Source organism: Cygnus atratus, chromosome 2, assembly GCF_013377495.2.
Source record: "Cygnus atratus isolate AKBS03 ecotype Queensland, Australia chromosome 2, CAtr_DNAZoo_HiC_assembly, whole genome shotgun sequence".
Classification (NCBI taxonomy): domain Eukaryota; kingdom Metazoa; phylum Chordata; class Aves; order Anseriformes; family Anatidae; genus Cygnus; species Cygnus atratus.
The window spans coordinates 55,002,737-55,028,755 of NC_066363.1; the positions used below are offsets into that span (position 1 = coordinate 55,002,737).

The following is a 26,019-nucleotide window of genomic DNA, read 5'->3' on the forward strand; positions in this document are numbered from 1 at the left end:
ATGGTTAACTGCTTTGGCCAGTCTGCGTAGCTCTGCATGCAGGCCGCTTCCCCCACTTCCTTGCTGGAAAACAGTGCTCCTGTTGTGTCACCACAGATAGCCTTAAGACTCTTTTGTAGATTTTCTAATTTAACACACTCATTCCGCTTCCATGTAGTTATGTATTTTTTAAAGGGGAACGATCCTCATCTGTAATCTGGAGTGTCATTATTCTATCTCATTTTCTTCCAACTCTAGCATTCAAACAAATGAAAAGTAAACTCCCCAGGCATTATTTTAGACTCTTTATAGAGTGCTTGGATTTTCTGAATATTTATATTGACAGGATTAACTTCCTCCTGAATTTAAAATACCAGTATTTCTTATTCTGTAAAATAAAATTAAAAAAAAAAAAGTAATAATAATAATAACATACAACACTTGTCTAGGACCATTATCAATGAGAATGGGCATTCAGTTTCTTTTATTTTTTGTGTTTACACTTGTATCTATATTACAATACTTTTGTGTAGTTGAATAGTCCTAAGAGGTCACTTCCTGATTTACAGTTTTGTTTGCATATTGAGTAAGATAATGTATCAGTGCTCTCTCGCTGTGTATACCTTGCTACACCAGTAAACTTGATGATTTTAAAATCAGTGAAGTAATTTTCTGTGCAAGTCAAATGAGGGAGGATACACATTTGATGTATTTGTTTCTGAAAATATGTATCCTGTCGTTTGGAATGGGACCATGTTACTAAATGGTGTTCAGATCCCGATGTTGCTTAGCCTGAAGTAACTTCCCGCCTTTTAAGAATTATGCGATGAAAGAGGAAATATATATGTATAGTCAGTATATATTAAAAATACTTTTGTTTTTGAGCCTTTTGTGTTCATTAAAACTTTACTGTCTGCAACTTTCTTTGGAAACTGCAGTAGAAAGTGTGAATATTTATGTCTCTCTCCAATGTTGATTGTTGAAACTCTGAAAAATTGCTACTGATAACCTTATCTTCTTACTTGAAATTATATATATAGTAGCTTTAATGTGTTTTTAATTGAATGTTTTAAGCTGTCAGAAATTACAGAACAAGGAAACAAAGTTGAGATTTCTATAGTAAAGCATTTACAGGTAATATCTTATTTGTGTTTCAATGTTTCTATCTCAAGCAAGGTAAATAAGTAATTCAAATATTTTCTTTGGTTTTCAAAAGGAAAACACAAGTGAGTTGGGCAGGTTTAGAGTGTAAGTCATTTCATTTGAAGAACCGTATGTTGATATAATGACTCAGTAGTTTTTAGCATGTCTCACGGCAGAAATGAAAAGGCTGACAGGACAGAAATCTATTGGACTTTGGATGGAACACATAATTGAGAGTAGCTGGCAAACATTAGGATAGAGTCCAAAGAAACAAGAAACTTGCCTAAATATCCTTCACCAACAAACCAAAGATTGGATCAGCCCACTGTCAGATCTATAGGATCTGAAGTCATGGCATAGCCCTTTTTCCCTTCCTTCCTATGAAGGTAATTTGTGGCTGAAATACAGCTTGCTACTGAAAATGCATATATCTATCCTCTTTTTCCACAAAGGTCCTACTTACCTTGAAATTTCCTGCTGCTGAGCACAATACAGGTTTCCTGTGTAGCAGTTCTGAGTATCTGTCTAGATTTGGGGTTCAGAACTGATTATATGCTAAGAAGACAACCTTATTCTGTACAGTACCTGGACAGCTGCTTCTTGTAATGCTGTCAGATCAGCAACTCACACAAATGAAAATACTCTGATTTAAAGCATATCAGTATTTACTATTGGCAGTACAATTATGTCAACTCCTTCCTTGTTTAGGTCCTTATAAACAAGTATTAACAGCACAGAGCTTTCACAGCTGACACGAGGTGTCATTTGAGGTGGCTGCACTGATTGCAGTGTGACAATAAATGGAACTGCTGCTCGGGAATTCAGGCTTGTTCACTAATTTCATTTTACAAGTCTGGCAATCTGACACCGCCTGTATAACTTTCTTCATTTGAGATAAAAGAGGTGGAAGTGTAAGGCAGGAAAGAAAAGAATTGCATGCTATCCACCCAGCCTCTCTCTTTTTCAGTCCTTTCCTGTCTAGCACAGTCCTTTCCTTATCTTGTATTTAGTTTGATTTTTATATCATTTTCCATGCTTAAATACATGTGTTGTAAATGTAAATATCTTTTAGCATGCAGGGGGGCCTTTGTGTGTGTATTTTGTGTCTGTAACCAGGAAGACAAGTTTAGAAAATTCATTTCTAATTATCTGATTAACAACACTAAGAAAAATGTCTCCAGATGGCCTTTTTGGATTGGTTACCATGAGATTAAAATGATGATTGTTCTTCTCTGAACTTCTGTCTTGTCCTGCGAATATAAAATCAATAATGAGTCTTCATATGAATTTTTAAGCCAAAATAAATTACCTATAACTAAGCAGTTCAGAAACTAAAATAAATGGGAGAGTTTGTTTCCTGACAATAATCAGATACCATACAACATTTATGTTATGCTATATATTGCTCTGGTATATATTACTATATTTTTATGATTTCATTGTCTTTAATTTTCACATTAATAAATCCACATTGACAAAAATTGATTCGCTAAATATGCTTCCCAGAGACTAAAGCTTATTAAACTATTATTAAGAAGTAGCAATGCACACAAATCACAGTGACTAGCTAAGGTAATCATCTTGTAGTATTTCTCATACTCGGGAATGTAATTGCTTTAAAAAGAAGCTTTGCACTTAACAGTTAAGGAAACAGGAGACAGCACCACCAGTGCAGAATGCTCTAAGAAAATCTTTCTTCACATGCAGAAAAAAAAAATTGGAAATATTTCAGAAAAAACAAGAATGAATCCAGGATCTGGAGAATATGTTTTACAGTGATAAAGAAGTTCAGTCTCCTTTGTTTAGCCAAAAAGAAGTGACCTGAAAAAAATAAAAATCTAAAAAATCTTAGTTTTTCTAAGAGTTTAGAAGTATCTACATGTGTAGCTATTTCTTATAGCAAACAGTAATTTATTTTACCATAAAAAGACATAACAAAAACAGTTTTTGGGCGATTCATAACAAATGAGGTGTCAACTCTATACAGTGGAAGTAACTAGGGGAATGACATGACTATTAATTATTATCTTATTATAATTACTATTAATATTATCTTATTAATGTTTACAAATATCTTAAGTGTGGGAGACAGAGAGAATTGGCCAACCTCTTTTCAGTGGTTTGTGGGGACAGGATAAGGGGCAACGTCCACAAAATGGATCACAGGAAGTTCCGCACCAACATGCGAAAGAACTTCTTCACGGTTAGGGTGATGGAGTACTGGAACAGGCTGCCCAGGGAGGTTGTGGAGTCTCCTTCTCTGGAGATATTCAAGGCCCGTCTGAACACCTACCTGGGCAACCCTCTCTAGGGAACCTGCTTTGGCAGGGGGTTGGACCCGATGATCTCTTGAGGTACCTTCCCTACAATTTTGTGATTCTGTGATGACTAGAAATCATATCTTTATAAAAAGATACTACTTGTCTCCTAACACAAACTAGAGAAATGATGAAGAAAATACTGATCTGTAATGTACCATCACATGGGAAGTTCTAAGGGCTTTTTGGTCTAAACTTTTATCAGGCTTTCCCTTCAGTACTTGTATCATTTCCCTAACACAACCTCCCTAAAATGATTATACGGTATACTACCTGCTGTGATTTACATTCATGTTACAGCGTAAGTGCTCAATGTCATCTTTCTAAACTGCAAGAATTAAAGGGTGTGAGTGTTCATTGTCACATTACAGGGGTAAACTGTGAATCTCTGTTTGTAGGAAGTCCAAGAGCTTTGCTTCAATCACGTATGAAGTATTATCTAAAGAAGGCTTATCTTTCAAAGTAAGTTTTTTCCTCTCATTTCCTCCATTTTTTCTTTCTTTCTCTCTCTCTCTTTTTGTTTTGTTTTGTTTTGTTTTAATTTGTGAGATGTCTTATCTAAGAGTGGTTATGCTTTTGTCTTTACCCTTCCATTGAAATTGGAAATAATTTCTATGTCAATATAATGAAGTTGTGTCTACCCTACAAGGTGAGGAGTTGGCTCAAATTTTGTATTCTGTAAATCTTGGGCTTCCAAGTAAACTGTACTTGAGCTTTAGATGGTGACTGTTCCACTTAAAAATAACCGTGCTTTGGATATCTGTTTCTGACACTGATAAGCACAACGCAAACCCACACAAACTAATCCAAACAGACATCACCCGACCTGCTGATTCAACTTTCACTTGCCTCACCGCCTCATGGAGGATAAGGTTTCTGACATTTTGGTCATGCATACCAAAGATTGGAGGCATTTTGGCTGCAGTGACATTAGAAGGAGGGTCTGAAGTTTGTGTGACAAGGAAGTGTGCCTCCCAGTGAAACTCCTTTGAGCAGTGAGTCAGCATTTCTTGCAGTTCAGTATCATGGCCTCTCTACTGCAGCAAGATACACACAACTCACCTGCTAGATGAGTGTTCTTTGCCTGCTGTGCAAGGAGAGACTGCATGGTGCTGTAGGTAAGGCACAGGCCTAACAGATGCTGATTTGCAGGAATCTTATATGTGTGCAAGGTGATGGCTTCATGACACCAAAACTTCCTCAGCAATCATGGCTCAGGATTTTCCCAATTTGCATGTGTCAGGTCTGCACCTGGGTAGCTGGCTTCTCTGACAGTGCTCCTCATGAAAAGGTGCAGGTATGGTTTGGGAGAAGCTGAAGGTGGTGGTGTAGAATTCAGTGGCCTAACACTGGACCACAGCCAAAGGACAAAGTGATGAAACATAATATTCATCAAGGAACTGAAACGTGTGATAGGGCAGAAGTTCTGAAAGACAGCAATTGCTTCTGTATTTCTCTGGAGACTAAAGATTCTTTGACAGCCTTTGCTAAAGGTAAGTGAAACGGGTGAAGGGAAACAACAGGTCAAAGGGTAGGAGAGTAGCTGCTGGTACCATTTTTGGGAGTGGTTTCTTTGTTGTTTTTTTTTTTTAATCACTTTCACAGAATTTCCTGTTCTTTTCATCCTCTTCATCCCAGCACAAATGGAATAAACTGTATTTTATAGTGACTTCTGTACAAGGAATGGCAAAATGCCTGACAGCTAAAAATTTATTTGACCTGAAAACAACCCTGTGAGAAAAAGAAACATTATTTAAAGATGAAGCTCAGAGAAGTTAAGTGGCTTGCTCAAGGTCACAAGGACATTTGTGGCAGAGCTGGGAATTGTACCCAAGGCTCCTAGCACTTAACCCCGTGTCTTAGTCACAAAACTATCTTCTGTCCCATGAATTATATGTCTTGTATGATGTGCACTGCCACTTCTCTCTGATAGGGGTATAAACAGGAGCATAATTCAATGTCTATAGCTGCTTCTATTTGACTTTTAATTCAGAGTAATCTATGAAAAATCACATTGGAGTTTGAATAGCTAAACAGAGAAAATTGACCTCAGCAAAGTGCACACCTTTAACTGTCCTTTATAATGCACCCGAAGTGTATTACTATACATGCCAAAATCACAGAAATTCCAAAGTTTCCTCACTTATGTTTCCAAGGAATGTCCTGGCCAAAACAAAGGAATGTGAAATTTGCAATTTGCTCTTTTCTTTCTTTCTCTTTCTTTCTTTCTTTTTCTTTCTTTCTCTCTCTCTCTCTCTTTCTCTCTTTCTCTCTTTCTCTCTTTCTCTCTTTCTCTCTTTCTCTCTTTCTCTCTCTCTCTCTCTTTCTCTCTCTCTCTTTCTTTCTTTCTCTTTCTCTCTCTTTCTTCCTTTCTTTCTCTCTTTCTCTCTCTCTCTTTCTCTCTTTCTCTCTCTTCCTTCCTTCCTTCCTTCCTTCCTTCCTTCCTTCCTTCCTTCCTTCCTTCCTTCCCTTTCCTTCTCTTTCCTTCTTTCTCTCTCTCCTTCTCCTTCTCCTTCTCCTTCTCCTTCTCCTTCTCCTTCTCCTTCTCCTTCTCCTTCTCCTTCTCCTTCTCCTTCTCCTTCTCCTTCTCCTTCTCCTTCTCCTTCTCCTTCTCCTTCTCCTTCTCTCTTTCTTTCCTTCACTCTTTCACTTTCTTTCACTCTCTCCCTTCCCTTCCCTTCCCTTCCCTTCCCTTCCCTTCCCTTCCCTTCCCTTCCCTTCCCTTCCCTTCCCTTCCCTTCCCTTCCCTTCCCTTCCCTTCCCTTCCCTTCCCTTCCCTTCCCTTCCCTTCCCTTCCCTTCCCTTCCCTTCCCTTCCCTCTCCCTCTCCCTTCCCTTCCCTTCCCTTCCCTTCCCTTCCCTTCCCTTCCCTTCCCTTCCCTTCCCTTCCCTTCCCTTCCCTTCCCTTCCCTTCCCTTCCCTTCCCTTCCCTTCCCTTCCCTTCCCTTCCCTTCCCTTCCCTTCCCTTCCCTTCCCTTCCCTTCCCTTCCCTTCCCTCTCCCTCTCCCTCTCCCTCTCCCTCTCCCTCTCCCTCTCCCTCTCCCTCTCCCTCTCCCTCTCCCTCTCCCTCTCCCCCTCTCTCCCCCTCTCCCCCCTCCCTCTCCCCCTCTCCCCCCTCCCTCTCCCTCGCTCTCTCCCTCGCTCTCTCTCTCTCTCCCTTCCCTCCTTTTTTCCTGTTGGTTATTCATCTGCTGTAAAGCTAAAAAGCTTAAAAGGCAATAAAAGCTAAAAAGGAAGGTTGAGGAGGGTAAATTCATCCTTCCAAAAGACTGAATGTTTCATTAGATTTTATTTTCAAATTAGCTAAATTAGCCATTGCTTTAAAATATCAGTACTGGAAATTCCATGAGGAAAAAAAAAAAAAAAACAAACCTTATAAAAATGCTCATATGGTCTTCTTCCATTCCTACTGGAAATATTATTAATGTTGTCTTAGTCATAGTTTTTTTTCCCTCTCTATTATGGCCGCAGGGTAAGAAATAAGTGCAGATATGCATGAAAGTGAAGAAAAAATGGAATTAACTAAATGTATTCAAATATCATAAAATCTCCAGCTGTTTTTGCAGTGAAGGTTTGGGCTGACCCTTATGTTATCTTAACTATTTCATCCATCTCTAATATTTTTCCACATTGACAAGATCTGTCTCTCTCATTTGGATGCTGGTAAAACTTGAGGCTTTAAATTCTTTGTGGATTAAAGAAAAAAAAGAAAAAAAAAACACCTCTGTAAAATGAGATTGATTGTTTGACTAGACTTGATTTTGGCTTCTGTATCAAACTAGAATTTCCACATAAAAGGATTTAACTGTCTTTTATGCTTTTGTACTTTGGTGTGTTTTTAACACTAAGTTCCCCTCTCCATTTTTACATTTTTTTCTTAGTCTTTTTTTTGATGTACATGATACATCTACTGTTCCTCTCTGTAGGTAGTTTAACAGGGTTTAATCTTACACAATAAATCTTACATAAAAAGGCCAAAGTGTGGTCATTCAGAAGGTCTTCTAGTTCTCAGTAGATTGTGCCTTAGTCTCAGTAGACAGTGTTTTAATAAACCTGTCCAAAGTAGAATGTTCTGCGGATTGACTAAGCATGATGGCTGCTTTGCTCCACTCCTAGCCATTGTTCTTCTGAGGACCTTGTACAGACACTCACTGATGTTGCTCAGTTGACCTGAGGATACCAGGGTGTGAGCCGTTCTCATCCAATTACTTATGGACCTGGTATAAATTATGTAGGCAGAAAGCTGCAAGAACACAATTCAAGACTTCAGACTGGGTTATTTTTTTGGAACATGCATTTGAGAACATTTTCTTTATTACTAAATAGTAGTTTAGTAATAATTAAAGTAACAGTTAACTAAAACAGTGTCAGCAATATGATTACTTATTTTAGTGAATTAAATGTGTCTACAGTAATATCCTTAAGACTGAGACTTGGGAAAGGCTGAATCAGCAACACTTGCATGACAACTGTTTTCAAATGTGTCAGTTCTCTACTAAAGTGATTTCAATGGGTTTTGCTCTTTTCTGACATCCTACTCAATTTCTTCATCTTTGTTTTCAAATCTTTGTACAGCCTTCCTGTTACTTGTGTTGACTTGTAGTCCTTTTGTATAGGCTTAGAATGTCCTTAACTCTGCCCATTCTGGTCTCTTTATGTAGAGAGTTACCCTTCATCATATATGTATTTTCTTAAATGTACAGTCTCTTTCTCACATGGGTTCTATCAAATACAGATGATTAATTCTTGTACCTTTTCCTTTATCAAATTTCTTCTTCTTCTTTATCTGGAAGACTATTACTGAAGTTTAAATGCTCTTTTTTTTTTTTTTTTCTCATATGATCTGCACTCCTTTCTAACTTCACACATTCTTAAAGTGCTACTGTAGTATTTAAGTCCACATACTATGAAACCCCAAACAAAAGAAACATCCATTGCTCTTCTTAAGTAAGCATGAATGCAAATGGAGATGAATTTACATTTATCTTAAAATAGTAACATAGCACAGATATTTTTAAAATCTTAGCAGTCAAAACTTTTAAGATCTTAACTAGATCATAATTTCTCTGAGACGGCAACTTTTTTTTGTGGTTTTGAGTCTGTAATATGGTATATATATTCATAGTAAGAAGAACTATAGTTCTAGTACTATTATAGTAAGAAGTCAGAAGAGCTGAATCTAATGTTCCAAGTGCTGTATTCATCTTTACATTATTCTTCATATACAGCTGGGAAATGTTTGTTTGTTTATTTGAAGGCAACCAAATTAGAGAACCATTACTTGTGTTACTGGCTCATAATTATTAATTCACAAACTAATAAAAGAATGTTTTGTTAAAAATTACTTAATCTTTCTTTAGATATGCAACAACAAAGAAACTTTTATATCCATAAAATAAACTTCAGTAAGTACATTTTGAAGTAGTTCAGCGCATGGGGGGGGGGGGGGGGGGGGGGGAGGGTGAGGGGACAAGAAAAATAATTAATAAAATAACTTATCACTTAGTTTAATTGTAGATATTCCTGTCCAATTATTATGTTGTTACTTAAGTCCTGATTAAAGCCAAATACAAAGTAGCCTTTGCATCAACCTCAAGGGATTTGGAGTTGAGCTGAAAATTTAAATACATTGGTCAACAAGCAAATTATTAAATCAGGCTGACACATCATGTAAATTCTCAGTTTTAATGGTTGATGCAAGTTCATTAAATGTTCCATTTCAATATTTTAACTCACATATGGATAGAGGGGGTTTTTTCCCTTTATGGTTCTGTTGTGTGGCAGGATAGGTGCATTGGCTTCAGAGCTTTCACCAAAGTCCAAAATACGCAGCTGTTCCTGGCTTCTACTCAAGCTCTGACTGACACTGTACTTGGCTACAGATTTCAAATGTGGCCTGGTGCCTGGGATACTTTAACCGTGTAAGGGAGTGGCATAAATTATAACACAGACTTTACACTTTTCTCTCTAACCATACACCTCAAAATAGATGTAACAGGTAGTTACTTTGCTCCAGTTACATACCTGCCGCCCGAAAGCTGCCCCTAGAACCACTGCTTCTGATACCCACAATGTTGCCTAATGAACTTTTACTTGTAGGCCCCACTCACCTTTGAAGCTTCAACTTCACAAACAAAGTGGGGGAAGTTTGTTCCCACTTGGCCAAATTACTGGTGGTGCATGTCCTCAAATACTGAAAGCTGCTTTTAGGCACAGGAGCTTTAAGGAAAAAAGAGGAGTAATACATCGGTATATGGCAAGAAAACAGAATGGAATAGGTATATTAACAACTGAAAGCAGGAGTTCACTTTATTCTTTCCATATTAAACAATGTGGTTTATTCCTCCTACAAACAGGAAACAAGAAGATAGGGACAAACAATGAGGAAAATCATTTACATGCATACTGAAGAGACTGGTGAAATGATTCAAAGACAGCTTATCTTTGGTGAGAGATTTGTGTCATTGTGTTGCCATAGTCATTGCTTCAACATGGACAATAGATGGATGGTCACTTGATTCCTAGCAAAGGTCACTTGATTCATAGCACTACTTCAAGATGTTCTTTTGCCTTCCTACAATGTGGCATTCATGATCTTTTCAGTTTTTAATTGAATAAGATATTTGGGCCAATCAACACTATAGATGTTTTTAGAATTAACACTTGACCGATTGATAATAGGAAATATTTTCCCAAGTGGAAAAAACAAAACAAAACAAAAAATAAATGTCGACATCTAATGTCTCTGAATAAGGTAATTAACTAGCATTTTTTGAAGTAGAAGTATAGAAATATTAAGCAGTGCTTGCTTATCTTTTCAAAACAAAGAAACAAAAACAAAATAGGACAAAAAAAACAATAAGTACAAACTATTGATTTTCTTTAAAACAATCTGTCTTTTTTTTGTGTGTGTGTGTCAAGTTAGCAGACTGAAAGGAAAGTTTGTAATACTTTCAACACCCATATTCTGATGAAAATTGAATAAGATGCCTAACAGGCCTTTTTTCAAAATCATGTCTATACTATACAGGGACTCAGCAGTAAATCTAGAAATAGGCATTCAAGGACAGCTAATGGTGAAATAAGAATAAACTTGATCAATCATATCAAACATGTCAGCCTTATTTTTACTGTGTGTCTTAATAAAACAAAATTTCTAATTTTATTTAAATGTGAACAGATGATAAATAACTAAAGGAAAATAATTTTATGAAGAAAGATAAAGAAGCATGGTGGATTGCCAGGAATGAAGTTAAGAGTATGTAACAAGATGGAGTCCAAGGCAGAGCAAACCCAAGGTTTGTAGAAGTAGGTGGTACATAAAACAAATCTATCCTGTCTGTCTTAGTTTCCAACAAACAAAGATTTATTGTAGTGCTATAGAAATGATGATTAAACAGGGAGTTGTAGCTGTGGATAAGATGAATTAACTTAGTGCTTTTTCTGAACTGTCTTTAAGATAAAGGTCCAATCAATTATCTTGTAGTAGGTAAGGAATGGTGATGACAAATAAATGTTCATGAGATGCCTGTACAGAAAGTTAAGTGGAAGCTGTTTATTTATATTTTTCTTTTCTAATCCCTGTTATTCTCCTTATAATGAACCTCCCTGGACTGTTAAGGATGAGGAAAGACTAAGTGACTTTTTAGAAAGTGAAATTATTTTTTACATTGCATTTAACCAATTGACATATCTGGACCTTTTTTCATTACATGCACACTTATTGGTATGTATGTTATTTCAGGACTGTTCAGACTACATAAAATTTCTTTCTGAATACCAAATGAGTAGATACAAGGAGGAAGAGAAAAAAGAGATTCAGACCTTCATAGACTTTTACAAAACACAAAGCTTAGATTTTTTAATGAAATGCAACCTATCTGCACCTAGCTTTGTGCCCCACCTCTTTAGTTTAAATACCAGTGTTCAGTTATGAAATATGTCACTATGGCTTTGCAGAAATTACCTAAGACATGATGCAGCTGCAGTGTTCATTATATCTCGGGGAATTAATTGTGTGTCAATATCTCCTAAGCACTGTTGTCCTGTAAACACAATGCGTTACTAACAGATTAATCTATTTTGTTCTACCACACACACTTTTGAAAGGATGACTCAGATTATTCATGCTAGGTATTGCTTTGTTTAGTATTAATCCTTCCTTTTCTTATCAATGAGTTTTCTTACTGTTCTTATCATTTAAGATTCTTTATCACAAATGCTCAAAAGTTAGTTTTAACACAATGTCTGTAAAACTTGCTATTGTTTTGCGGGAGGGCTCTTCCTAGCACAAAGGGAAGAAATGGATATTATCTGAGCTGTTTTTTCTGGAAAAAAAATGCAAACAAAAAGAGAACACAATTAATATATCAATTATCTGAAGAGAATGCTGCAAGTGATGTTTGAAAACCATAGAACTGTCAGGGAAAGGGAGCTATATAATGTTGTCTTTGTCTTGTTTTGCTCATTAGACTCATTGCTAGAGTTTTGTTTTTCCTGTTTTTTTTTTTTGTTTGTTTGTTTGTTTTTGCTTCTTATTTGGTTTCAGAAAATGCTTTCAACAAATTTTACTTGTTTCTCATCTTTGCCCATCAGTATATATTCCAGTGTATCTCTATATCTAACCTTTTGAGATTGTTTTCTTGTGTTTTGTTTCTTGGTTTGTTTCTTCCTTTTACAATAGCAGTTTATTTGGGCTTTTTAGAATTAAAAGACCAACTGTGATGTCTGAATAAGAAAATGCTCTTGCCTTGTTTCAGAAACATGACAATCTACTTCTGCAAAACCAAAGACAACTTTGGGTAGATGCTGCAAATCATCATTAGCACTGTACTGATATTACAAAACTAGTTCTTTTTCAGAGGAATATGCTGAATGTAGTTGTCCATTTGGAGTAACAAGTTGTAGTAAAGACTCACTCAGGAAACCAGTCTGAATTGCGTGAAGACAGTAAATGCCCAGCTAAATTGAAAAGTTATTACAAAGGAACTTGCAATGGAAAAGTGGAAACATGGACAGGTATATTTAACCAAATTCATTTGAGTAATGAGTGCAATGGGAGCGGAATACTTCACTATATCTCTGAGTTACCGACTTCAAAAGGTACAGAGGAGATATAAAATCTTTCACGCATTCTTCCTATGACTCTCCTGATTTTCTTCTTCTATAAATACCACCTGTCTCCTGAAATGATTCATTAGAAACATAAAATACCAATCTTAACAGTAGCTGTTTTTCTCAATCTGACAATCTCAAAGCCAGGACCAGCACATTAGAAATCAATAGGTCACTGAGGTATAGGTAACCAGACTGGCAGAGCACTTAATTTTATTGGAAAGTAATGCAGAGAAAGTAACCTGGGAAAAATACTGTGAGCAATTATCACACTGAAAGTGAAGAAATTGAGCATATGGCTGTTTTTTGCGAGAACAGAACAAACTGATGATTGAAAAAAAAAAAAAGTGATATGTTGATTTATGTTTTTTTCATTCATATTTTGGTTTCTGAAAGTAGAAGCCAGAAACCCTAATCAAGTGTTGTTGACAAAATGTGTGTTGATGCAGAAGGCTGAAATACTGTAGTTAAGTTACACAGAGAATCACACTCCCTGATTAAGTTGTAGACGTATGAGCAGCATTCACTGAAGAATTAACTGGTACAAATGTAAGAAAAAATGCAACAACTCTCAACATGTGTCCAGCTGAGAGTGAGAAAAAATATTCATGTCAATGTGAACCACAGTCACATAACAGCCATTCACATTTGCTTTTCATGAAGAGCAGGAAAAGTCAAAAGATACTGCCTGTAAGTTTCTTCTATTGTTTGTACTGAAAACATTTTTGTTTAAATTAAGAGTATATCTTACAATAAGCTAGACCATTCCTTTTTCTTCCTTTTGATTTAGGATAGCAGATTTAAAAGTCATATTCCTTTGCATACCATTAACATGCAGTAAAATAGTCATTTAAATATAAGACCAGATTTGGTGTCAATCTTTTCTCTTGAGTTTACTAGTCTACTCTTAAACCATTACATATGCATCATTTTGAACCATAGCTCAGTTACAGAAGTTAAATAGAAGAGCAACATAATTTCTAAATTAGCAAGATCTTTTGCTGTTATCAGAGAGGCTAAAAAAGAGCTAAAAGAGCTAAAAAGAGCTAAAACTGACTCTATCACTGTAATAAAAATAAAATAATAATAATTAAAACAAAAAAAAAAAGAATCAGGGAAGCAGGATAAATTTTTGTGTTAAATTGTGTGACTCTTACTAAAAACCTTTAGTATCACTGAGATAAAACAGAATAAAGTCTTGGTGTCTCCTTTGGAGTGTCCTCAAATTAATACAACTGACTGAGGAAAACTTCCATCTCTCATTCTATTTTGTAAACAATTCTTTATTGAGTGTTTTTTGGAAAACATACCTATTTTGTAGAAAATAGCTACACAATATACGCTGTTTTCAAATACTGTCTTCCATGGACATCAGAAATTGACCCGTTTGATTAATACAGCTTAACATTCAGTGCTCTCTGTATGGTATGAATGGTTTTACAGGAGGTACTTCTTAACAAATATGGCAATACTCAGTTCTATGCAGAGGATATCTACTTTTTCTTCTTTTTGTCAACAAGGACAAAACAGTTACCCACATTTATTGTCACCCTCAACTTTTTAATATCATTCTAGGAAACTGTTCATCCGCATTAGTAGTCTGAGTTGAGAGAGCTTTATTTCTGGAAAGGCAGTTCCTGTAGATGATAATATATATGACACAGGGAAGAAAACACTGTGAAAAGACATTGAAAAGATGACAGTTCTCATTTATTATGATTTTATAGCCTTGATAATGTACAAACCAAATGTCATTGTAGGAAAGTTAAGGAAAACTTATGAAACTAGGGAAACCTGGAGCAAAAGTACATTAATAGTAAATAAGATGAAAGGGACTTCTCTATTTCCATTCTTCTGTTCTTTGAGTGACTGCATATGTGTGTGTTCATTCTTGTTTGCACACATATTTCTGTATGTGTGGGTGCACATACAGCTCTGTATCTCTCTGTCAAAAGTACACTTTGGAATGAGTAACTCTTGCACAACATTTTTTGATTTTTATATACTTAAACAAGTTGTTTACCCCACTTTATTATGAAATTGTCTGCAATACAAACTAGTTGTTGGGAAATTAATTTGAATACCGATCCAGAGTAACTAATTCAAACTTTGGTGAAATATAGAAAGGTCCTTTGACTTTAACTTTTCTTTTAGGAAGATCTAGAAATAAATATTCATCTATAAAAACTTTAAAAAGTTTAAAATAAACCCAAATGAAATTAACTTCTGTAAACACTATAAAACAGGATCCAAAACTTTGAAATGTAAATCACCAAATAATAATGACTATGTCAAGCTGAGGAAACACAGAAATATTTGAATTCCATTCTTTCCAAATTTCCCTTCACTCAAATCTACAAATGGAATTTGAATCTTAAAGATATATATTTATATAGGATTTTGTTGCTGGAAAGTGATCAAGAGGATGTAGCATAGCCTTAACAGGCTATGACTGGCACTGGAGCTTAGATCTTCAAAGGAAAAAAACTATTGGCAATGATGGAAAGAAAAAAAGTGAAATGTCTAGTGCACAGGCTTTGGATTACAATTATTTTATGTCCAAATGAAAGGAGAAAAAACATTTAAAAAGTAGTTAGTAGACACTTCCATAGGTATTTCTCTTCTCTTCTCTTCTCTTCTCTTCTCTTCTCTTCTCTTCTCTTCTCTTCTCTTCTCTTCTTTTTTCTTTTCTTTTCTTTTCTTTTCTTTTCTTTTCTTTTCTTTTCTTTTCTTTTCTTTTCTTTTCTTTTCTTTTCTTTTCTTTTCTTTTCTTTTTTCTTTTCTTTTTTCCTCTCCTCTCCTCTCCTCTCCTCTCCTCTCCTCTCCTCTCCTCTCCTCTCCTCTCCTCTCCTCTCCTCTTCTCTTCTCTTCTCTTCTCTTCTCTTCTCTTCTCTTCTCTTCTCTTCTCTTCTCTTCTCTTCTCTTCTCTTCTCTTCTCTTCTCTTTTCTTTTCTTTTCTTTTCTTTTCTTTTCTTTTCTTTTCTTTTCTTTTCTTTTTTCTTTTCTTTTTTCCTCTCCTCTCCTCTCCTCTCCTCTCCTCTCCTCTCCTCTCCTCTCCTCTCCTCTCCTCTCCTCTCCTCTCCTCTCCTCTCCTCTCCTCTCCTCTCTCCTCTCCTCTCCTCTCCTCTCCTCCTCTCCTCTCCTCTCCTCTCTTCTCTTCTCTTCTCTTCTCTTCTCTTCTCTTCTCTTCTCTTCTCTTCTCTTCTCTTCTCTTCTCTTCTCTTCTCTTCTCTTCTCTTCTCTTCTCTTCTCTTCTCTTCTCTTCTCTTCTCCTCTCCTCTCCTCTCCTCTCCTCTCCTCTCCTCTCCTCTCCTCTCCTCTCCTCTCCTCTCCTCTCCTCTCCTCTCCTCTCCTCTCCTCTCCTCTCCTCTCTCCTCTCCTCTCCTCTCCTCTTCTCTTCTCCTCTCTCTCTTCTCTTCTCTTCTCTTCTCTTCTCTTCTCTTCTCTTCTCTTCTCTTCTCTTCTCTTCTCTTCTCTTCTCTTCTCTTCTCTTCTCTTCTCTTCTCTTCTCTTCTCTCTTCTCTCTTCTCTTTTTTTTTTTTCTTTTTTTCTTGTCTGCTTGGTGGGATTAAATCACAGCATGGTCAAAGTTCATAAGTCACATTGAATCACATTTTTAAAAGCTCACATTAAATTCATCACACCCATGGAGAACTTTTTTATATGCTTCCCACCATGTCCAATGTGTATTTGAGGCAGAGAGGAGAAATTCTTTCCACTGGTCTTCTCTATTTTAAATCTCATCCCTGCTAAATTCAGTGGTGCTTTCCAGTTTTCATGGAAAGTGTTAGAAGTGATGAAAAACTCACCACTTACATCACTTTCTCTGTCATGCTTTATAGATTTATTTTTCAGCCCTGAAGATTCCTAGACAATTTAGTCTTTCTTGATAGAGCAGCCATTATCTATACCTCATAATCTTCATCATCTTTCTCTGTATCCTTTATGTAATGGTCGTATTATATGGAGAAGTTCAGCTCCTTGGAATAAAGTGAACAACACTGCAGGAAGCTTTAAAAAATATTTAAAACATTACCAAAATTTTAAATTTAAAATGGTGGCTCATCATAACAATTCACCATAAATAAAACCCATCCTTCTTTGTCTATAGCATTCCTTAAATTATAAAACACTTAAGCAAACAGCTGTGAAGAGCAAAATCTTCTTTTATACCTCAAAATTCAACATATTCAACACTTGACAAGCCAAGATGACTTTCAGTGTGAAAGATCACTCATGGAGTTGCTCTGCAGCTAGCATTCTGTCACTTAGTATGTGGACTCCTTAACTGTAGATTCCCTGCAATGTGCAATATATCAGTATTGCCTAAACACAAAGGCAACTTTACAATTTCTCAGCTTGCAAATTGTTTTGGATTATATGGGTTAAAAATTTAGAAGTTCTACACAACTACCTTAAAGTCATCCACAATCCAAGAGATTCCATTGACCTTCTGGTTAGATTTTTTAAACTCTCATGCAGACAAAGATATCATCTGTAAGGCATACAAATTTCCTGGTGTAAAGAACTAGTTCCTTGAGGACTGTCAGTAAGGAAACTTGGTTTCCTTTTAAAAAAAGCCTGAGTAATGTTTTCTCCTCTTTCAATGTTTCTTTCAGTTATGTATATTGCCTAGTATAGGGGACTGACCTACTTTTGTACTAGTTATAAGATTTTCCCTTGTGCCTTTTTGCAGTCCCACAGTTACAGAATAACCAGCCTTGCTGTCTTCCACCAGTTCATTTACAGTCCAGTAAAAATAAGAGTTTCATTCTTATCAAGATTTCCACTTTTACCATTCTAATTTGATTAAAATTTGACTAATGTTTGAAATTCCTTTTTTTTTTTTTTTTTTTTAATTTTGGAAGGCAAAACTGGTGATCAAACATGCTTTGTTTCCACAAAATAACAGGACAAAAATAAATTTCCTTTAAATTTTAGTAAGAATTTTATGAGAACAAGGCCTGGCTGACAGTTACACAAAATAATTTTCAAAAAACCACAAACACTGCTGCTCCACCTGGATCCATACGCATCCATGGGGCTGGATGGGATTCATCCCAGGGTACTCAGCGAGCTGGCTGACATCATCATGGAAACTCTCTCAATTATTTTTCAACGGTCTTGGGAATCTGGAGAAGTCCCAGTTAACTGGAAGCTGGCAAATGTTGTGCCAATTTTCAAGAAGGGCAAGAAAGAAGACCCTAGCAATTACAGGCCTGTCAGTCTCACCTCAGTGCCTGGTAAAATTATGGAGATTATCCTGGGAGTTATTGAAGCACACCTGGGGGACAATGCAGTCATTGGTCCCAGCCAACACAAGGGGGAGGTCCTGTTTAACAAATTTGATCTCCTTTTATGATAAGATCACCCATCTAGTTGATCAAGGGAAACCAGCTGATGTAATCTTTTTGGATTTCAGTAAATTTTCCCATAGGATCCCACTGGACAAAATGTCCAGCATACAGCTAGACAAAAACATCATACAATGGGTGAATAATTTGCTGATGGGTAGGGCTCAAAGGGTTATGGTAAATGAGGTTGCATCAGGCTGGCAAGTCACCATTGGGGTCCCCCAGGGCTTGATTTTAGGGCCAGTTCTTTTCAATGTTTTTATAAACAATTTGGATGTAGGACTAGAAGGTGTTTTGAGTAAATTTGCTGATGATTCTAAACTGGGAGGAGTTGTTGACTCTGTTGAGGATGGAAAGGCCTTACAGAGAGATCTGGACAGATTGGAGAGCTGAGCGATCACCAACCGCATGAAGTTTAACAAGAGCAAGTGCCAGGTCCTGCACCTGGCACGGGCAACCCTGGCTATAAGTACAGACTGGGTGACGAGACGCTGGACAGCAGCCCCGCAGAGAAGTATCTGGGGGGTTTGGTTGACAGCAAGCTGAACGTGAGCCAGCAGTGTGCCTTCGAGGCCAGGAGGGCCAACTGTATCCTGGGGTGTATTAAGCACGACATTGCTAGTCGGTCAAGGGAAGTGATTGTCCCGCTCTACTCTGCGCTGGTGTGGCCTCACCTCAAGTATTGTGTGCAGTTCTGGGCACCACAGTACAAAAAGGATGTGAAACTATTGGAAAGTGTCCAGAAAAGGGCTATTAAGATGATGAATAGCCTAGAGGGGAAGACGTACGAGGAGCGGCTGAGGTCATTTGGTCTATTCAGCCTGGTAAAGAGGAGGCTGAGGGGAGACCTCATCGCAGTTTACAGCTTCCTCATGAGGGGGAGCGGAGGAGCAGGTGCCAATCTATTCTCTTTAGTGACCAGTGATAGAACCTGAGGGAATGGAGTCAAGCTGCAACAGGGGAGGTTCAGGCTGGATATCAGGAAAAGGTTCTTCACTGAGAGGGTGGTCGCACACTGGAACAGATTCCCCAGGGATGTAGTCAGAGCAAAAAGCCTGTCAGGGTTTAAGAAGCTTTTGGACTATGCTCTTAGTCATACGGTCTGAATTTTGGGGTAAACCTGTGTGGTGCCAGGAGTTGAACTCAATGATCCTTGTGGGTCCCTTCCAACTCGGGATATTCTATGATTCTATGATTCACTCTGCTGTGTTATTATATAAGGAGTCAATGGCATATGGAAAGGTGCAATTGGGGTACTTACATTTCTAAGAGCTTTTGAAAAGGTCCTTTGCTAAAGGTAGTTACTAGGAAATGAATTGCCATAGAATAGTATCCTGTTGTGTATTAACAACAGCAGAAAATAAGGAATAACAGGGTAGGGTTAGAAAGGTCTGTTTTTAAAGTGAAAGTTATATGTGATATCCCTCAGAAATCACTGTTGGACATGGATACTCAGATTATTCATGCATTATTTGAAATGGCAAGGTGACTAAGGTTTCAAGTAATGCAGATTATTCAGACTTGTCAAACAAACTGATCAAGAAGTATCTTACAGTAATGAATAACCAGACAAGGAAATGCTAGGTACAACCGTACAACCTGATGGTGATGAATGTAACATAGGATCATAATCCTAATTATTTATTCCATTAATGTAGTTCCTTAGTACTGCTCAGGAAAGAGACCATGATGTAATAACAATGGTTATGCTTGATTAGTAACAAAAAGAAATGACTATGGTCTACCCATATACTGAATATTGCATGCAGTGATGCTTGCTTTACCCCAAAGGGAACTTTTTTTTTTTTTTTTTTTCATAGAAGGATAAAAGATGCAGAGAAAAGATGATTGCTTGACCATTCACTCTCAGAGGAAATATGGAGATGTTAATGTGATGAATATATCTTTGTTATTTGTCATATCAGTAGGACTCCTTACAACATTCCTTGCACTGTTTCAACCAAATGTGTGTCTTCATTTTTAAAGCCAGATAAATGCTTCTCTTTTCTCGGTATCATCTGGGCTCCCATCTTCTTACCACACCAAAAGTTACAGTGTGCTGAGACAATATTCTTTCCCGCTCCACAATCTAAATGTTATGTTTCATGACTCAAATCTAGAATAGGAGGTTTTCTTATGCTGAGAAATTTTGCACTATGCTTTAATAGATTTCATGATAATTGTCTGTGGAGTGGAGTACAAATGTGAATTACATGTTCAATATTTAAGTGAATTGTATTTGGAAAGAGAAATTTAGTTGCACTTGCAAGTTGTAAGTAACTTATTGTCCTGGTTTCAGCTAGGATAAAGTTAATTTTCCTCCTAGCAGCTGGTAGAGTGCAATGTTTTGGATTAGGACGAGAAGAATGTTGATAATATACCAATGTTTTAATTGTTGCCGATCAGTGCTTACACTAAGCCAAGGACTTTTCAGCTTCTCGCTCTGTCCTGACAGCGGGCAGGCTGGGGGTACAGCAGCAGCTGGGAAGGGACAGACCCAGGACAGCTGACCCAAATTGGCCAAAGAGGTATTCCATACCATCTTACATCATCTTGAACAATATATAGGGGTGGCTGGCTGGGGTGTGGGGGGGCAGCTGCTCAGGAGTCAGCAGGTGGTGAGCAATTGCATTGTGCATCACTTGTTCCGTACACATTATTATTAGTAGTACTATTAACAGTCTCTATCTCAACCCACAGGCTTCATTTTCCTGTTTCTCTCCCCCATCCCAGAGAGGGAAGGGGGAGGGTGAGCGAACGGCTATGTGGTGCTTAGCTGCCAGCCGAGTTAAACCACAACACCTATATAATACTTTTTTTTTTTTTTTTTCCCTGATGAAAATAAGGTAGGGCATAATGCAAGAGCATTGTTACAGTCTTCTACTGTTTACTTTGGTCTTTGGGTAGGATTCTCACATGATTTTATATGTCTGAGTATGGCATATTCAATAGCCACTAGTTAGACACAAAATTAGATATACTGGAAAAAGCATTATTTGATCTATTTTAGTTGTCTACTTTCAGATGACATATATCACTTCCTATAAGTGTCTTTATCTCTTCTGTGACTGGACTGGACTAGACTGGAATAGTTCAGTTAGAAGGGACCTTCAAAGATCATCTACTCAAACTGCCTGAACACTTCAGGGCTAACCAAAAGTTAAAGCACATTATTAAGGTCATTGTCCAAATGCCTCTTGAATGCTGACAGGCTATTGGCATCGACCACCTCACGAGGATGTCAGTTCTCTTGTCTGACCACTCATGTTAAAAAAAATAAATAAATAAATCCATATATCCAATCTGAACCTCCCCTGGCACAACACTGTGACATTCCCATAGATCCTATAATTGGTAACCAAGGAGAAGATGGGCACTCCCTCTCCACTTCCCCTCCTCAGGAAATAGTAGAGAGCAATGATGTCACCTCTTAAACTTTTTTTCTCCATGCTACACAAACCAGACATCCTCAGCCTCTCTTCATAGGGCATGCCTTCCAACCCTTTCATCAGCTTTTTTGCCCTCTTCTGGATGCTTTAAAGTATCTTAGCATCTTTTTTATACTGTGGATACCAGAACTGTACATAACATTCAAGGTGAGGCTGCGCCAGTGCTAGATATAGTGAGGGAATAATCTCCTTTGACTGGCTGGCTATGCTGTGTTTAATGCACCCCAAAATGCAGTTTGCCCTTACTTACCCCTTACTTGCCCTTACCTTGCCAGGGCACACTGCTGACTCATGCTGAGCCCGCTGTCAACCAGTACCCCCAGATCCCTTTCTGCTGAACTGCTCTCTAGCTACTCATCTGCCAGTCTGTATCCATTTGTGGCATTATTCTGTCCTAGGTGCAGAACCTGGTATTTAACTGGTATTTAAATTCATGCTGTTGCCTATTGCCCAATGTTCCTATCTATCTATCTATCTATCTATCTGTAGATATATATAACTGCAAAGCCTCTCATCCCTCCAGGTAGTCAACAGCACCTCCTAGTTTAGTATCATCAGCAAAGTTGCTAAGGATGCATTCAGATCATTGATAAAAATGTTGAATAGGAACTGAGTCCTGGGAAACACCAATAGTGACCATCTGCCAACCAGATGTAGCCCCACTCACTGCAATTCTTTGAGCTCCACTGTTGAGACAGTTCTTTCTCCAGCATAGCACAAACCTGTTTTATCTCACAGCTGGATAATTTGTCCAGAAGGGTGCTGTGAGGGGCAGTATCAAAGACCTTACTAAAATCCAGAAATATTACATCTACCACCTTCCCTTCGTCCAACAACTGGATGGCCTTGTCATAGAAGGAGATGAATTACATAGACAGGACTTTTACTTCATGAATCCATGTTGACTATGGCTGTTAATAGCATGTTCCTTTAATCTTCTCTCCAGGGCTGCCCTGAAATCTTTTTTGATAGACCTCAGGCTACCTGTGGCTACATCATTGGTACCCACTTGAAAGAAGAGGAGCGGGTAATAGTCCAAAGGCTGCATTATGCTTGAAAACTTATTTGTAAACTTTTTTTTTTCTCTACAAACTTTCATGAATCCTTTCCCTTCTGATTCAGTAGCATTCCCACCTCCTCCCATTCGAGGTGGGAAACCACAGGACCTGGCCCTTCTTTCATAATTAAAACATTCCCTAATATAGCTGGGCCAAAAAATCTACCTTACCCTAACTCTAGTACTTTTTGTAAAGTACACTGTACAGGTGATTGTAGTTTTCTAAACAATTTAATTGTGCTGACAGCCTGGCCAAATACTGGCCCATTGAACCTTGAACAATTTGTTTTGGTAAAGCTAAGCATGACAAATTTGACCATCCTTTACTGATATTTACCAGAGAATATGGGTTTGTAATATTGCTTTGGAATAGAGAATGCAGAAATATTTGAAGGGCTTAACTTGGAAAAATGTAGTTACTTTTCTATATTCCTAAATGAGACTATTTGTTCATTTAAGGGTAACTCACTATTCACTACTTCACTTGCTGTTTGTCTATATCCTTCACCCTATAATTTAAAGGGAGCATTACAACATCTAATTTTCAATGTCATTTTTGGAGCAATAATCTTATTGCTCAACATTTACTGTCATTAGTACGGAAACTATCTCTTGGCTCTAAGTATAGTACAAACACAAGAGCCTTCCTGTTTTCTCTGCTGTGCCCATTGACCAGTGACAATACCCTAATTCTCAAGACTTGTGTATAATACTCAATATCTTAAGAAGTAACAATATGTTATTGAAGCATGTGCTCAGAGTATGTAAGAATATCTCTGTACTGACAGTTCCATATCCTTAGCATTAAAGCTCTTCCATTAACATCTCAGTTTATTTATATGCATATGCTGTTGGCATATTAAAGAAAGTACTGAGGGAGAATACAAAAAGATGGAAAGTTGACACATACTACAGTTTCTGAGGTACTGGGATAGCTGTACAGAAAATTAGGAAGGATGCGTGTACCTCCAAGCATGACAAAGTAGTGAGGCTCAGAGACAGACAGCTATCTCAAAACTCCTACCATCGTCTGCAGAGTCCTGCTTTGTAAACAGAGGTTCAGAATACTACAGGAAGAACATTCCTAACAGATTATCAAGGCTTATTTAACTCACATAATAATAAGCAGAGTATTATGTTGCTTTCAGTTATCAGCATTCTAAGAAAAACCACCACACAATCCCATCTGATTTTTTGTGAAGTTTTGGTTAGAATTTACAACCTTCTTTACTTAAAGAGGATATCATAATACAAAAAGATAATTTGGGCAGAATTTAGGTTGCATAGGTAACCTAAACCTGGATTTTTCTAATGTCTGTAGTATTCACCTACATCGCTTAAATGTTTCAGTTTTTATATGTAAATATTCAGGTAATATCTGGGACCTTTTATATCAGCAAAAGGAAGTGAAGCCTACATATTCATCCATGAAGGAGTGCTTAAATTACCCTACCAGATACAATATTTGGCAATTGGAGGCTTCCTGCCCCCCCAAGGCCACATAGTAGGTTGGATGTTGTTTGGTTGGATTTTCTCCAGCTTGAACGAAGTAGTGTGGGACAGGGGGACCTTTTTCTTGTGGAAAGAGTAATTATTTGCGTTATACACTGCATTAAAAGAAGATCTTCTTGGGAAATTTAGGCTTTCTACCCTCATGAGAAGATAACATGCTTTCAGGGCTCCCATTCAGTCTGATGTTACATGGCCAGAAGTTAAGTTGGCTGGTTGCCAAGAGTTTTGCTCATTATGCAAATACCAGGAAGGAAATAGAGGTTTTCAGAACAAGGCGAGGATTTTCAAAAGAAAATTGGAATCCTTACCTCTCAGCCAAATCTGGGCATCATCCAGTGGGGGAAAAAAGGAGAAGCACCTCTGAGTATTGGCTTTCTATCTACCAGATAATAAATTATCTTTATACATGGAGTGAAAGGGTTTCTTGAATAAGGTTTACTGGGATCACTACACTGAGTTGTGCTAGTAAAACAAAATAATTACAAATTTTTTAAAGTATAATATGAGAGGCTGTATTTAAGAGGATCAAACCAGTAAACACCGTGCACAGTTTAACTGCATTGCCAACTGTAGTGATAAAATTCCTGTGATATATGTTGTTTTTCTTAAACCTCATTTCTTGAACTCATCCTATTATATGAGAATGTCATTTTTTATTTAAAAACAAGTACGTATCTTGTCTTCGTGGCTAAAGAGATTAACTGAAAAATGTGTCATTCAAAAGGTCAACATGAAAAAAGAGAAGGCAAAGTTAAGCTGCTTTTTTTTTTTTTTTTTTTTCACAGAAACCCCATGATTATGAGGAAAGAGGCTGAGTCACTATTTTTCAGTACTTACAGTTGGCCATCCCGTTCTGACACAATGCATTACACATATTGGAATACAGTGGACAGGGTGGAAAGTTCAGAGCCGTTGTCTTTTGCTTGAAGGCACCAGCACGGATCAGGAAATTGTGCTTCATTTCTTTTAATTTCACCAAAAATGGGGAAGCAGATTATATGACCTAGTTACTCTTCTTCTTTCACTCATTTTCTTCCAGCTCTAGTAGTACTCAGTTGGAAACCCAGCTTTGAAACACAGTTTATATTACACTTCTAGAAAGAGTTAACATGATTTTTGAAAACTCATGGCTGAAATTCATTCCTTTAAAGATGGCAAACAAAAAGGCTTGTGAATAACTTGCATAGACCTTGAGCAGGTGCTATCCTAATGAAAATGTTCCAAAGGAAAGGAATGGTAAAAGCTTCCTGTTCCCTGCAATTCAAAACATTCAGAAATGTTTCTTGAAGTCATATTTGAAGAGACAGGTTTCAGGAATGCACCAATCCAAAAAATTATACTACGTACTTATAAGGTGAAGTAAGTGAGATCTTTGCCATGATAGAATTTAGGGCCACAGTGCTTTCTCTACATATACCAGTGGAAAAAATCTTTCCTTGTTGCAATTGGGCAGTATGGAGCAGGTGGTGCATTTTTCCTCTTTACACAATAGAAACAGTACACAGAAGCTAACTGGTTCAGAACCCACGTCTCCAGTTCAGATCTTAAATTAAGACTACATAAATGTTTCTGGTTTTCTTAAGGTTTAGCAGTTTCCAAATAATAATAACAATAATAACAATAATAACAATAATAATAATAATAATAATAATAGATAATAATAATAAAATAAAATATAATAATAATAACAATAATACATTGTTAAAACACTTATTAGAGATATGAGGAATAATGAAAGTACTTTAGGGTTTTGCTTTTGCACCAATATTAAAAGTTCAAGCCTAGAAAGAGGGCTTGAGGACAAGCTGGTGTTCATTTTATACTAGCTCGTATCCATCAATTATTCAGTTAAGAAACTGCAGTAAAATATGTTCTTTATATATTGCCCTTGGGCACCTGCCAGTTAGCATGGACTGTCTGAGTAATAGTTCTAAGAATTGCATGGAAGAAACTGGTAGAGGCCAAAATGTTGAAACTTTAATAATACCTTGGGATCAGAACAGCCTTTGGCCTTACACCATGTACTGTATATTTGTTTTGAAAATTCATCGCATTTTGAGTTTACTGACCAAATAAATATTAACTTTCCTCAGG

The 26,019-nt window shown here is 37.2% G+C and overlaps 1 long non-coding RNA gene across 2 annotated transcripts in view; it reads left to right on the forward strand.

The window, feature by feature from the left end:
• The first annotated feature begins 4,438 nt into the window (after positions 1 to 4,438).
• LOC118249662 (uncharacterized) overlaps positions 4,439 to 26,019 on the forward strand; it is a 40,564-nt gene continuing 18,983 nt past the window's right edge. For both annotated transcript variants that reach the window (XR_007707889.1, XR_004779173.2), the window contains exons 1-3: positions 4,439 to 4,933; positions 9,796 to 9,886; positions 10,620 to 10,737. This is a non-coding gene — a long non-coding RNA (uncharacterized LOC118249662). The remainder of the gene's footprint in view (positions 4,934 to 9,795; positions 9,887 to 10,619; positions 10,738 to 26,019) is intronic.